This window comes from Arvicola amphibius, chromosome 6, assembly GCF_903992535.2.
Source record: "Arvicola amphibius chromosome 6, mArvAmp1.2, whole genome shotgun sequence".
Classification (NCBI taxonomy): domain Eukaryota; kingdom Metazoa; phylum Chordata; class Mammalia; order Rodentia; family Cricetidae; genus Arvicola; species Arvicola amphibius.
Genome location: NC_052052.2, coordinates 3,783,873 through 3,797,669, shown reverse-complemented (window position 1 = coordinate 3,797,669; position 13,797 = coordinate 3,783,873). Strand labels below are relative to the sequence as shown.

At 54.1% G+C, this 13,797-nt stretch overlaps 1 protein-coding gene across 1 annotated transcript in view; it reads right to left on the bottom strand.

Annotated features, from left to right (window-relative positions):
• Nucleotides 1-12,554, bottom strand: part of Kcnab2 (potassium voltage-gated channel subfamily A regulatory beta subunit 2) — an 88,905-nt gene extending 76,351 nt beyond the window's left edge. Inside the window, exon 1 of the mRNA XM_042055249.1 lies at nucleotides 12,435-12,554. The gene's annotated coding sequence lies outside the window, so the exon portion shown is untranslated. The remainder of the gene's footprint in view (nucleotides 1-12,434) is intronic.
• Nucleotides 12,555-13,797: the final 1,243 nt, after the last annotated feature.

Sequence of the window (13,797 nt, the reverse complement as noted above, 5' to 3'; positions counted from 1 at the left end):
CCTGACTCAGCAAGGCGCGGGAGGGGACACCGACTGCTCAGCACCCAGCCCCATGCAGGGATGGACAGATGGATCAAGCTGTTGTCTGGGTGGAGGGTGGGTTTTAACTGTGTGTACTACCCAATGGTGAGAGAAGGAAAATGGTGGGCATTTCTAACACGGGAAAACTTCAGCGGGAGTGTTACCAAGCAACCGCGCATCCCTGCCCCTAGCTGTGGTTGGAGTCCCTTGCTTTCTGGATAAACCTCACAGGGGCTGGACATGATGCTTGCTTGGGGGATGGTTGGTGCCGTCCTCTCGAATGATGCTAATTTCCGTGGTAGTTGCTGGATGGGGACCACCTGTCTCTGAGCATCCCTGGGCAAAGACACTCTGGCCACTGTGTCCAGCCAGGTGCCTGGCACCTGAACTATTTCCACTAACAGAGCAGAACCACACACTGGCTAGGCATTGGGGCTGGTGAGCTGCCTCTGTCACTGGATGTGGCCCCGTTTTCCAGCCTTAAGTCCACAACATGAATTTGGCCTCCTGGGAGGAAGCCAGCCTGGCTTGCTGAATGGGAAGTTTATACTTTAGTGCTCCCATTTGCTCCCATGGGATGCTGTGTCCTGCCACCTGTGCTGGGACAGCCTCCTCATAATGGTAAAGCCTGCCCCATCCTGGGATGCTGAGTTCCCCAAATCAGGAGGGGTTGTGCCTCTGAAACCTGCCAGCTGGAATGAGCAGATGAGCCCCTACGATGAATCCTGCCCCTCTTAGTCACGGGGTGGGTACTTAGCCCTGGCGTGGGCCCCACGGCTGGTTTTTTTTTTTCTGAGACAAGATCCCACATAATGGCACTCGGCTCCCATACTCCACCACTCTGCCTCACTCTCTCAGCCGGCAACACTTGATTTATGATCCCTGCTGGGATAAATGATCACCAGACTACAAGGTAAGCCATGGAAGCTCCCAGGTGGAGCACTAAGGGGTGTGTTTGAGGGGGTGGGCATGGGGGTGGAGATCAGTTGTGGGAACCTGCTGCGGTGGGTGTTATCACCCCCAAATTACATCTAAGCCCCTTCTCCTGGTGCCTGTGAATGTTTGTGGAGATGTTTAAGATAAAGACCCTGAGATGAGCTCATCCTGCGCCAGTGACGAATGTCACTTCAGAGGTGACCGACACCGAAGGCACATGACGAGGAACGCCACAGCCACAGACTGCAGCAGCCATCAGAACCATAGAAAGTCCTAGAAGGGGACCCAGGAGAAGATCCCTTGTCCCCAGCACTGACAAAAGGGATGGTCCTGCCCACACACAGACTTTGATCTCCGCCCCCATGAATGATGAGAGGAGAAAGAAATACAGCTGTTTCGAGCCATGTTGACGGTGGTGCTAAGAAATGGACATGTCTGGCTCTCCACATCCATGGGGTCCCAGATGCCCCCATATCGGAAACCTCAAGTAGTACCAAGATTTTTCCTACAGACAACCCCGATCACACTAAAACTTAACTGAGAAATTAGGCACACTAACAGATTAGCAATGATAAAACAACAATTAAAATATACCCTAAAATTTTACTTAAGAGTTACTAATTGTTTATTTCTAATAATTTCCTTTTACTATTTTCAGGCTGAGGTCACTGAATGTCTGAAACCAAAGTGTGGACGGGGAGCGGCGATGCCCCGACTTTTAAGCCCTTTCACCTAAAATAGCAGGTTGTGAGGAGGCCAAGAAACAGCCTTCTCTGGGAGAAGACTATCCTGGGGTCTGGAGCGATGTGCCTCCCAGTGCCGCCCACTCGGTGGCAGAGGGAGGTGTGCCAGAGGGTTCTGCTCTCCAGTATTCCCGCGTGCCAGGCAGGCAGGCTGGGCTCATCCCTACTCTCCTGGGGACAGTACGAATAAATAACAAACGGCTTCAAAGAGGATTACCCCCTCAACTGCACCACGTGACAGAAGCATGAAAGATTAATTCCTTGCCCATGGAGCATCCACCAGCAGTCTGAAAGCCAGCTGCACTCCACCCCATCCATTAAAGCCTCGATGAGTAAAAGAGATGAGAAGGAAGACGGTGGGGTACTGTCTTCCCCATCACATAATTAACAGGGAAGTGCTGCCGTGAGACTCCTGCGTGGACGACGCGGTGGCATATTTGGGAGAGTTGCCGCACAATACAGGGCTAAAGCCTAGATCCCAAAACCATGCTTATGTGACCTTATCCTATCGGGCCACAGGGAGACAGTGAGTTGTCCTTGAATGCTTGCTATGGTCTCATTTAGAAGAACGAAGATGAAGGACGCAATGTCAAAGCCAGGCATGGTGGCACACACCTTCAATAAGGAGGCAGAGGCAGGTGGATCTCCCTGAGTTCAAGCCCAGCCTGGTCTACATAGTGTCTTTCAGGCTAGTCACACCTATATAGTAAGATCCCGTCTCGGGGGGGGGGGGGGGGAAGAGGGAGGGAGGGAGAGAGAGAGAGAGAGAGAGAGAGAGAGAGAGAGAGAGAGAGACTAGTGACTGTTAGCAAGAGGGAGGGATGTGGCCACTCAAGACAGGTCATTGTTTGGTATAATTTGTGATATGGCATAGGGTGAAGGCACACGGGTACCTAGGTGTTTGCCAGGGGTGCAAGCAAACAGGTAAGGGTGGCCACGGTGACTATATCAGTCACTTTCTGGTGGAGGTCTGAGTGTCCACGTGTGAAGGAGAAAAAGAAAGACCCCTTCAGGTAGTTTGGGGAGCCCCACAGGAACCTCCTGTCTGGATAATCAGCTTGGCGCCTTCATACCATTTCACTGCTTCTTGGCACTATGGTGCCCCAGGCCCAGGAATGAAGTCATGAGTGAGTGAGTGAGCACCTGCCTGGTTGATGGGGTAGTCCTTGGGGTGTCTATTTCATGGGTGTCCAACCTAGTCTGTGGTCATAAGAGGATACAGACATTTATTTTATGTGACACCAGGACTTGGTTTTCTCATATATAAGTTCATGACTCAGAACACCCAATACAATTGTAAAAAATGCAAAAATAATATAATGACGTTTTAAGTAAACTTACAGTTCTATGTTGGGCTGCTGCATTACCAGCTATCCTGGGTTGCTTATGGCTGTGGACCATAGGTGGGAATGGATACCCTTGGTAGCATTTAGAGGAGTCCACCACCAAAGAACTCTGTCCTTTGCTAACAGTGTGACTCAGGCAAGGCCCAGGTCTAGGACAATCCCAACGGGGACTGTGTAGGTGGGGTAGCCAGGGCGTTGAGAGTGAGTGCATGTAAGCTATTTAAACATCTCAAGAGCTAACCCACGGCGAAGGCCAGCTGCCAATCTAAACGAGAGACTAAAGCAATAATTGGCAGTCATTGTCCTTAGCTCTCGGGGTCATCTCGGGCTCTTCCTCCAGTGAGGGCAAATGCTCAGCTGTCCACTCTTCTCTACGCAGACATGCTGGGAGCTACTTGGCCTCCTTTGCCTATCTTCTGGGAACACTTGGTCTGGAGGTCCTGGGACGGCTTCTGCAGAGCGAGAGTCAGGGCTGTACAGTTAAATGTCTCTACTGTAAACAGAGGAGCCGTGCCCTGCCTTGGCGGAGTAGTGCGGATACTGAAGGGTTGAGGGACTGAGATGCCAGCGCCAGGACCACAGCTGCCTCTATGTGCAGGCACTGTGCCCGAAGCATCCATGCCTCAGGGATGTGTCCCTGTCCCCTGTCTCTGGCCTCACCTGTGGTGTGTCCTGTGGCTCAGGGTGCTCTAGGCAAGACTAAGAGTTCTTCAACATTACGGTTAGTATGAGCCAAGTCTCGTGCCCTAAATGGCTGTGAAGGCCTCCCTCTCCTGCCAGGACTAGCCTAGGAAGGGTGAGATCCTGGAGGATACCCAAGAGGGAGGTTTGGGTCCTGAGGCTTCCTGGGCAGCTCCTTGGGGCAGAGGAGACAGATGGAGACATGACTTCTCAGCAGGTTCAGCTCTGTCTATAACCAGGGCCAGCAGCACTTGGGTCAGAGCGGGACTGGGAGGTAAATACACTGCCTTCAGGAAACCCGAGCTTTTAAAGTCTGTGAAACCAGCCTACATCTGGTTAGTGTGCGCTTGGTCAAAGGGACATGGTGCCTGATGCATTTTGTAGTGGGCTGCCACTTGTGCCAATGAAAGTCATGATCATGTATGAAGGGCTCCCTAGAAAATGAGCCTAGAAGGGGGAGCTCCTGATGGATGAACAGATCTGCTGCCCAGAATGGGATTCTGGGAAGGGTCTAGCACAGGTCTGATTTCAGCCCAGGAGTAGGGTTCTCTGTCTCAGTGGAAGAGGATCACCTCACTCCTGTCTGGCTCTTGCCCCACCCCAGCTTCACAGAGGGTGCTGGGTCAGGAGCATGGCAACCCCAGCTCTACCAAAAAGAAGGAGTTCACTTCAGTCTGTTTCCCTCTCCTTATGAGGAAGAGGCTGACCTATAGGCATCATGGAGATGAAGAGTCTGGAGGAGCCTTAGGCCACTGGTTACAGGAGTCTTGGACTTTAGCTCTAACCCTGAACAAGATGGCTGGACCAGCATCCTGCTGAGTCTGGGTCAGGTGCTCTCTGGTCCCTTCCAGGAGCTGCGAGGAGGGTGCCCTGGCTTAGGGCTCCCCCTACCTCCCACTGCTCCACATGGTGTACCCTGGGGCCTGGCCAGGTCTGGGCACCCATACAACACAGCAGGTGGCTGGGACACCCCAGAAGCTCTCCACAGTTACCATGGTTATCAGCTGCCACAGGGTAGGGTGCAACCCTTTCCACAGCATCCCCCACCAGCAGCACCCACTGGGCTTTGCCAGAACCTTCTGGAGTCGGTGAGGCAGAGAGGGAGGGACAGCTAGGCACATGGGCCTGTGTGTGGGTGTCTGGCGATAGGGTGGCCATATGGATGGCTTAGGGCCTGTGACCTTCCCTGAGGATGCTGTAAACTCAAAGGCAGTGCTTGGGGCGGCTGAGGTGGGGTGACCCTGGCCAGTTATCATCTGTCACACACTAAGCAAGCACACCATTTCAGCTATAGGAGGCTGGACATTATTGTGGAGGATGTTTGGGACCCAAGATCTTTGGTTAACTAAGAAGGACAACCCCTTTTCTCACGGTGCCTGACACCCTGTGCTGTCTCCTCTGGTCTCAATGCCACCTCCTGGCCATGAATTTCTGCAGCATGAATAAAACACTTTAATCTCAGTACTGGGGAGTCACACGCCTTTAATTCCAGCACTAGAGGAGGAGACAGAGGCTCGGCTCTCTATCTGAAGTCACCCAGCCTTGGTAGAGGAGAGACTTTTCTAGTGGTTTGATTGTTTTGCTTTTCTCATCTTCAGCGTGAACCCCAATATTTGTCTCTGGGTTTTCATTACTCCTGCTTCGGGTTTCAGGCCTAGATCCACCTCTCCTCTCCTCATCCACTGCAGACACTGTGCTCCCAAATCCACCGAACAGCAGACATTTCCACGATGGCCCCTGGAGCCCCTCGCTCCTCTGATCCTAAGTTCCTTCCCCTACTGTCAGGGTCCTGATGGTAGCGATCGCAGTGAATTTATGGTTCCTGTGAAGTGTGATATTTCCAGTCAGAAGAAGTCTCACTACAGAGCAGAAGTGGAAGAGGACAGCACGCCCTGCGTACCACCACAGCTCCGGGGGGTCAACACCAGGCCCCAGGGGTCAGCCTTCACGCTTCATTTGAAAACGTCCTTTCTGGGTAAAGCCCCCTTTTCCTCTGGACTTGAGGCCCACTGTAGCTGTTACATGTACCAGTGAGACAGTGTTCATGCCCATAGGAACTGATCCATGTGTTACTGTCAGGATAAGAAGGCAGGACAGCTTCCCCAGAACCCCCAGGCGCCTCAGTATAGGCACTGAGGTCCCCTGGGCTACCCTCTGCCTCAACAGGTAGTCTGTAAACAAGGAGGCTCAGGCCTGCTCTCCTGTGAGAAGTGAAGTACACCTGTGTCCCCTCGGGAAGTGCTGGGATCTGCAGTCTTGCTCTAGGTACTTCATTATCCACCGAAGAAAGGGGACAAGATGGCCCCAAGACTCCTGGGCATGACACCTGAACACCTCTTGGCCTGGGTGACTAAAAATACCCTTTACACATTGCCAGGGAAAGGCAATACGCCCTGGGGGTGAGAGGAGCCACCTGAGCAGAGGTTGGAGAGGAGGGGAGCAGAGAAGGGGAGCCAGGGAGCGGTTGGGAACAGCAGGGAATCAGTGGTGTACATGGTGATCAGAATCAATCTCTCTACACAGCTCTGCCCAAGTGCTGGGCCAACAGCACCCCCACCCCCTGCCAGGAGGCCTCCCAAGCTAACAACTGCATCTTATTCAGCTCTGCCATCAGGATCAAGGCACACCTTTAGATTCAAAGCTGATGAAAGCCAGCGGTCCCGTCCAGGAGAACGCGGGCTTTACGCTTCTCTGAGAACTAATGAAACCTTGGTGAATGCCCTTCCCCAGAGCTTTCAACCATCAGAAAACTTTCCCGCAAGTGCCATTTAGCCTTAAGGAAAAGTAGCATTACAGAAGTTCACCAACAGACCAATACAACTAGGGGCGTTTCTCCAAGCAAGGGTTTGGAACCCTTACATCTAGGTTTCTACTAATGATGGGGTCCACCCAATTCCACGGGGGACCCTTGGTCTGTGTGGTTTGCTCAGACCACAGGCTCTGCAGACCCAATAGGCGCACCCATGACTGGCTCTACCAGGATGTCGAGTGGCCCGTACTTGCGGCTCTGTGGTGGCATGAAGCAGGGCCACTGGGGGCTTAATGCATCATGATCACATAGTTCCAGAGTGTCCCCCTAAATACCCAAGTAAGTTAGGAAACAGAAGAACGTACCACGAAAACCACCTGTAAGAGACCAGCTACAAGGCTGCATGACAGATGGGTGCTGGGCGGAAATACGACTTTCCTGGGGGCAGCCTGTCACTTCCCGAGCCCAGCCCTTCCTCACCTGTTTCTCCCGCTTCACTGTCAAAATCTAGAGCCACCCAGGAGGTGGTGTCCACAGGGTCGGCCAGAGAGCGCTGGGATCTGGGTCCTGATTCCACTACTGCCAGCTCGGGCACTTCAGCGCAGCTCTGATAACTTGTAGGATTGTTTCTACATCAACATGATGCACAGCAGAGAGACCAGGGCCTTCAGTGAGGAGCCTGGAGCCTGCCAGGCGGCCTACAGCAGGCCATGCCGAGCCTTGGGAGGCTGCTCAAAACTCCTGGCCACTTCTGAGTCCAGGGCTCCCCACTTCTCTCAAGGCAGTCTGTTCGGCTGTAACACGCCTGCCCCCTTCCCTCCCCTTTTCCTCTCCTTCCTAGACTATGGAATAATCCAGGGCTCCCTTCACCTCCCCTACTTAAAGCAGCATCCATCCCTGGGTGTGTTCTCTCTCTCTCCCCCTCTATCCCTCTCTCAGAATTAGCTGGCAGGTGACCAGGGAGTCTACTCCAGGTCCCAGCTGAACCTCAGGACTCCTTCTCAAGGCTCCTGGGCACAGACTGCAAGGCCACGACCTGAAGCCCTCGGCATCTCCTTTCTACCCATCCTTTTCACCCATGTCCACGTGCCGGCCTTAGATCCTGCTGGATTCTCACCGTGGCTCAGCGGTCCCAGCGCCCCCTCCCCCATGACCTGACCACGTAGGGGTCCTCCCAGACAGGCCCTTCCTACCTCTGCTTATCACAGCCCTGCCTGTCTTCCCTGCCCATCTCTCGTCCCCATCAGCAGGGTCTTCTCCTCTGTCCTGACTCCTAGCCCCGAGGCAGCATTGGGTGGGTCTTGCTCCTGTCTGCCCTTCCAATGTCTGTTGGGAAGGTCTTTACACATTGATGGTAGTTATGAATTTACAATAATGCTTTAAACTTTTGAGTAGATTCATGGTAATCTCTTTGTCCACACATTATAGTTATCCTAGCCCTCCTACATTAAGGAGCAGGAATCCATTTCTGCCAGCTTGTCCCTATCTCTTAAAGGTCCCAGCTGAGAATCCAGTGTTGAAAACGTGAGCCCATGGGAGACACTCTCATTCAAACTTTGGCATCTATGTTGATGGTTTTTGGAGGTGGGGTTACTGAATGACAATCAGGATGGGATGATGGCATTGGGGTAGGACCCCATGGCAGGCCTGGTGGGGACTTTATAAAGTGGAAGAGAGACCTGAGCTGACATATGCTTGCTTGCCTTGTGGTGCCATGTCCTATGCCATGCAATGATGCAGCCCTTACTCTGAATGAGGTGCCATGCTCTTGGCTTCTGCAGTCTCCAGGACTCTGAGCCAAATAAACTTGCATTATTGTCTCTTTTCTTTTAATTTCTCTTCATAGCAAGAATGAAGATAATTTTATTGGGATTTGAAAGACAAAATGATCAAGGAGACGAAATGGAGATCTCAGCAGGTGTCAGGAGAAAGATGGGGGAAGGGAGAAAAGGTGTGTTCTCTGAGATAGAGCTGGAGCAAGCAGCTGCACGGGAGTGGAGCGGGGAGAAGGGGACGGGGGGAGAATATGCCCTGGGTGTCAGGGCAGACGGACTTAGAGCTTCGGCCAATGTTTGGAGAAAGGAGAAAGGACAAAACTTTTTGGGAGGTAGAATTCAGAATGCGGGCGCGTTTTTCAGTGAACCTGCAGAAGACTGCCAATCTCTGTTCTTTGTAAATTAAAGCATGGATCTTGTTATAGCAACTGAAAAAGGACCAAGATGTGTGGCTTTCAGCCACTGGGTTGGGTGATGGATTATAACTGCTCAGTGAGAACACAGGGAGAAAAACCATTCTAGCCACAGCCGGACTGCAGGTGAGAAGCAAGGGGGATGGTCTCCACCCTTTTTTCACGTCCTCCCCTTTCCCAATCCTACTTCTCTGGGCTGCAAGAGAAAGCAGACTGGCTACATACATGGAGGATGCTCAGGAGAGGCATGCTATTAAACTGGCCAAGACAGTCCCAACCCCACAGAGCTACCCCCCAGGTCTCTGGGAGCTAACCACACACCATTCTGCAGAGCGGGAGGAGGTCTGTAAAAAACCCCATCCAGCAAGGGGATGAGTTTAGGAACTGAGACATCTTGGAGCAGGACACTCAGGGTGGCCAGTGTGTTCTGAGAACCAACCAACATCGAGGAGCTCACTACGTGTTGTGGAGGATGCAGACACCTAGAAGCTGCACAGAGCAGAGCTCAGGCCAAAGGGCCAACTCCTAGAGAAGGGATGGAGACCGGATGAGTCCACCTGATTCAGACATGTGTTCTCTCTTGTTCTTTTTGCCCCCTTGGCACCTGACGTACCAGAAGAGCTCAGCCCAGTGGCACCAAGGACCTCACTCTTGACAGACCACTCTAAAGATAAGTCATTCCCACTTCAGGTATCTCTTGGAACCCTGGACCTCCTGGACATCTGCGGAGATTCATCCCACGGAGCTGAGTGTTTCTGGCATTGGCTGGAGCCTGGCAGGATTACGCAGTGGGTAACTAGTACCCAGTCCTGGCAGAACAAGATCCTTCACTAGCTGGGAGGCCAGGGTGTGACTACTTGCCCTTCTATGCCTCAGTTTCCCGTGTAGGTTAATAAGCCTACCCCACAGAGTTATTCCTAAGGCTCAGATGTATACAGTTCCAGTGAGGACTCTTTTCCTCCTCTCATAGCACCTAGAAAGCAGGCCTGCTTCCTGCCTCCCCTCTAAATACACGGGCATGAATAGCAGCCTCTCTGCGCTGGGACTTTCCCAGGTCGGGCTGACTGGAGTCCCTGAGAATTTGTCGTGGTCAGTGGTACTCGCCCCCACCCCACCTCACTCCATTCCTGAGAGATGACAGTCCTGTCACTTTGACACACCACAAGAGCTTCTAGAAATGTCAGCGATACTCCTCACCAGTGGCCTTCCCAAAGGGCAGCCATTGTGTCTTCGGGGTACTGATTTCCTCCAGCTCGATCAGCCACGATGTGAGCCGGGCTCAAGTAAGTGTCAAGCATGAGGTCTGCCCACTCCATCATGAATCTCTGTCCTCTGAGGCAGGAGAAGGCTGGCTGTTGGGTGGTCAAGACTCCTGCAACGTTAGAGTCTTCCTACCTACAAGGTGAGAGAGACTTCCTGGCTGCTGGGAGAGACGACGGAGGGAAGCACGGTGTCTCTGGTCTGGACATATCTGTCCATCTTTCCAGAAATGCCTGTACCAGCTGTTCTGTCTCCTTACATGACTTTAGCTCTGGTGCCTTTGGAGACATAAAGACCGCTGAGAACTTAACCAAGGCTCAAACACACACGCCTTCCAGCCAGTGTCCTGAGAAACTTGACACATTCCCTGGCACTGTAAGACTGGTAGAGGTGTTCCTTCCGGAAGGGTTGCCCAGCTGCCATGCTGAGGACCCACAAACACAAGGCAAGGACTCCTCCCTCCAGGCGCTTCCCAGAAACTGCCACACCAACATGGGGCCTGCTATTTCCTCCCAGTCACTGGAGGTGAATTTGAAAAGACAAAGAAGCCAGCCCAAGGGTAGGGCATCTTCTGTGTGGTCCTCTGGCTTCACAGATTGTGTGGCCCGAGTGTCACAGTTCCCTGTCTCCTGGGGCTGACAGCTTTGTATGCTCATCCCCCATCCAGGCTCCACATCCACACTCACAGGACTTTGGACTCTCTAGAAACGTGTGAAAAGGGCTTCACTTTTTTTCTGTGATACGCCTATCTCTGCCCATTGCCTGGCTCCGTACCTAGATCCTGACTGGGCACCCACAGGGCATTTGTTGACTGGTGTAGCAAAGAGGCGAAAGGATGAACCTCTATTTTAGAAGGGAGTCTCCTCCAGGCTGCTTTCCAGACAGGGTCCTGCTACAACCCAGCACATTAAGTACCACCAAGGCTGGTGTAGACATGGACAGCTTCCCTTGGGGAGGCTGCAGACTGGACCTGACCAACAGGACCTCAAGAGTCAAGTACACTTTGAGGGCTCCACGCTGGAAAAGCTCAAGGCCAGAACCCCAGTAGTTGCACACTAGCCAGGTCTCTTCAGAACATACATTTGCCAAGTGAGAAGCAGGTGGATCGATGGGACTCCTCACACACACAGGTCCCCAAGCCCTGCAACGTGGGGCCCGGGTGTTGTTTGAAGTACAGGGTGGAAGCTTATTCTTGGCACTGAAGCGAGTTGGGGGCTGGAGTTCTGAGGGGGAGGAGACATTGCAAAGAAACAAGAAACCCTGAAGCGACAGATAGCGGGACAGCTGAGGACCGAACTTGGTGTTCCTGCTCTGCGATGCAGATGTATTAATTTCCATAAATGCTAATAGTCCATCTCTCCAAGAGCTATTACATATGTCATCTCCCCTTGGATGTGGTTCAATACAGGGCAGACAAATGGAATGGAGCGAGAGGCAGTCCCCCACTGGTGGGTCCTTGGCTCCCGCCCCTCTTCCAAATGTGCAGTTCAAGTCTGGTTTCTGATGTGGCTCTCATATCTTCGGAGCCCAGACCACCTGCCTTTAAGACAGGTCCCGTCCACACCAGTAAGCAAAGAAAGTTACCAACCCCAAAAACGCTGAATCACAAAGTGAGACTGAGCAGTAAGAGGGGGATGGGTGAAGAGGGAGATGGTAACTGGGAAGCAGGCAGCAAAGGGTGCTGGACGGCATTCTGCAGGAGACCCCAGGCCATGTGCCAGGAGAAGCAAGCAGGGTGTGCCAGACGGGAGGGAGGGAGGGAGGACAGGTGGGTAGGTATACCTTGCTGCAGATACTGCAGCAGGCAGCAGTGCAGCAGTTGGATTCCGCATCCTGCAGCAGCAGCAGCAGGTAGGGAATAGGGAGGAATGTGCTTAGTGCCAGGGTCTAGGCATAGGGAGAGAAGCTGAGGGTGGGGGTAGAGGACTACAGACAGAGGCAAGGGGACGAGGTGTAGATTCAACGAGTGTCAAGGTGTTGGGGAGCATCGCAAAATAGAGCGTTGCGGTGGTGATGGTGATGGTGGTGGTGGCAGCGGCGGCGGGGATCGAAGGGGCTGGGAGCAGAATGGGTGGGAAGCTGGGGTCAAAACGAAAGGGGCATCCGGCAGGCAGCAAGGACGAAGAATGAGTCTAGAGGAGCTACAAGAAGAGGGATGGAGAAGACAGCTACTAGGAGTGCGCAGAGGCCGGGAGAGAGGATGAGAAGCAGGGAGGCAAGGGCAAGGTGAGAATGCGGGCGGGAGGGGGTAGAGACGGGGGGGGGGGGATGAAGTTTGGGGTTGGGGTCCGGGATGTCGACTGAAAGGTGGGGCAGGATGACAGGGAAACAGAGAGGGTGGGGTGGGGGCAGGGAGACTGTGGAGAAGGAGGTGGGGAGACTGGAGAGGAGGTGAGAACCGCGGCGGGGGCAGGGATGCAGGGCTGGGGTAAATGAGATGGAGAGGGACCGCGGTACCCGCGATAGCGCGGCCTCGCAGGTGCCCGCCGGGGTCTCCCAGCTGCACTCACCTGGGGGCCTCCAGCTCCGGATCCCGCGCCCCGCTCCGGATCTTCCTTCCCGCCCTGCCCTTGCGACTTGAGCGCCCCCGAATCCCGCTCGCTCCCGCAGGTTCCGCCCGCAGCATCTTTACCTCGTGGGACGCCCGCGGCCACGCCCCTAGCAGCCTATCATTGGCTCCGATTCACGCCAGTCACAGTCTCATTGGCGGAGGCCGTTGAAGTCCATGCAAATAATGCTGCTCCCGCCGGCGCGCCGATTGGCTGGCGCGCGCGGGGTCCGGGTCCTGGACTCGGGTTCTCATTGGCTGTGCGGCCTTGACGGAGACAGTGACGCGAGGCTGGTTCTGTGCTGAGGGCTCGGTGTCCCCCAGGCCGGGGCTCCTCGCGTGGGGTGGCGGTGGATTGGGCACCCCCTCGGCCAGTGTTGAACCCACGAGACCCTGGGTTCCTCTGGGCACCGGGCCGCCGGATCGCTGGATCCACGGTGCGGGACGTCCTTGGAAGCGTGGATACGGTACCGGTCTCCTAGGTAACGCGCCAGTGGTGGACTGAACCAAATGCGGGGGAAGTGTGCGTGTTTTGGAGGTTCGGGTGGCAGCAGAGCTCGAAGAGACCTCAGGGTCTCGGGTGGAGCTATACATAGCGTATGTCATTGGTGATCTGGTGTTTGCAAGGCACGGCATGGAGCACAGGGCTGGGCCTAGGTCGCGTGGGTTTCATTCTCTCCCCCTTGCGTCGCTATTGGTGCATCCCGGTTGCCAGCAGAAGTTGGGCGTCGGGGTCTCCTTCGGTTAGAGCTCTGTTTTCTGACGTGGCTCCGGCAACAGTCCGGATGCGGTGAGCAGTCCAGAGCCTCAAAGATGCCCACGGCCTGGTGTGCGTGCATCTTTCCCAGCCCTAGTGCGTGCAGTTCGCTCAGGTTCTTGCGGCCCTCGGTGCACTGTGAGGTCCCTGGTCTTATCCTTGTCCAGCCCTCGGGGCGCAGGGTCGACTGCCCTTCCCTCATTGCTCGGAATGCAACCCACATTCTTGACTGGGTTCCCGGTGGGTCTAGTCTTGCCTTGGTCCGGGGAGATGCGCTCGCTGCTCGCGTGGAAGTTTGCAATGAAGCCAGCTTTGCGGGTTTAGGGAATGGTCCAATCCTGGTCTCATTTGCAGCTCAGCCATACAGCTTCCACCGGCCACAATTCTTTCTGTGCCCCAAATTGCCCTAGAACTATCTCGTTCTAGTGTTTGTACCCAGGGATCTTTGAGACTATCTACGTTGGTGAAGACCACGTCTTTAGTCCCATAGCAGAGGGTGAATGAAGGCATGGCAGGCACCTCTTAATCAAACCTAAGCCCTCCACACCCCATCGCCCCCCCCCCCCCC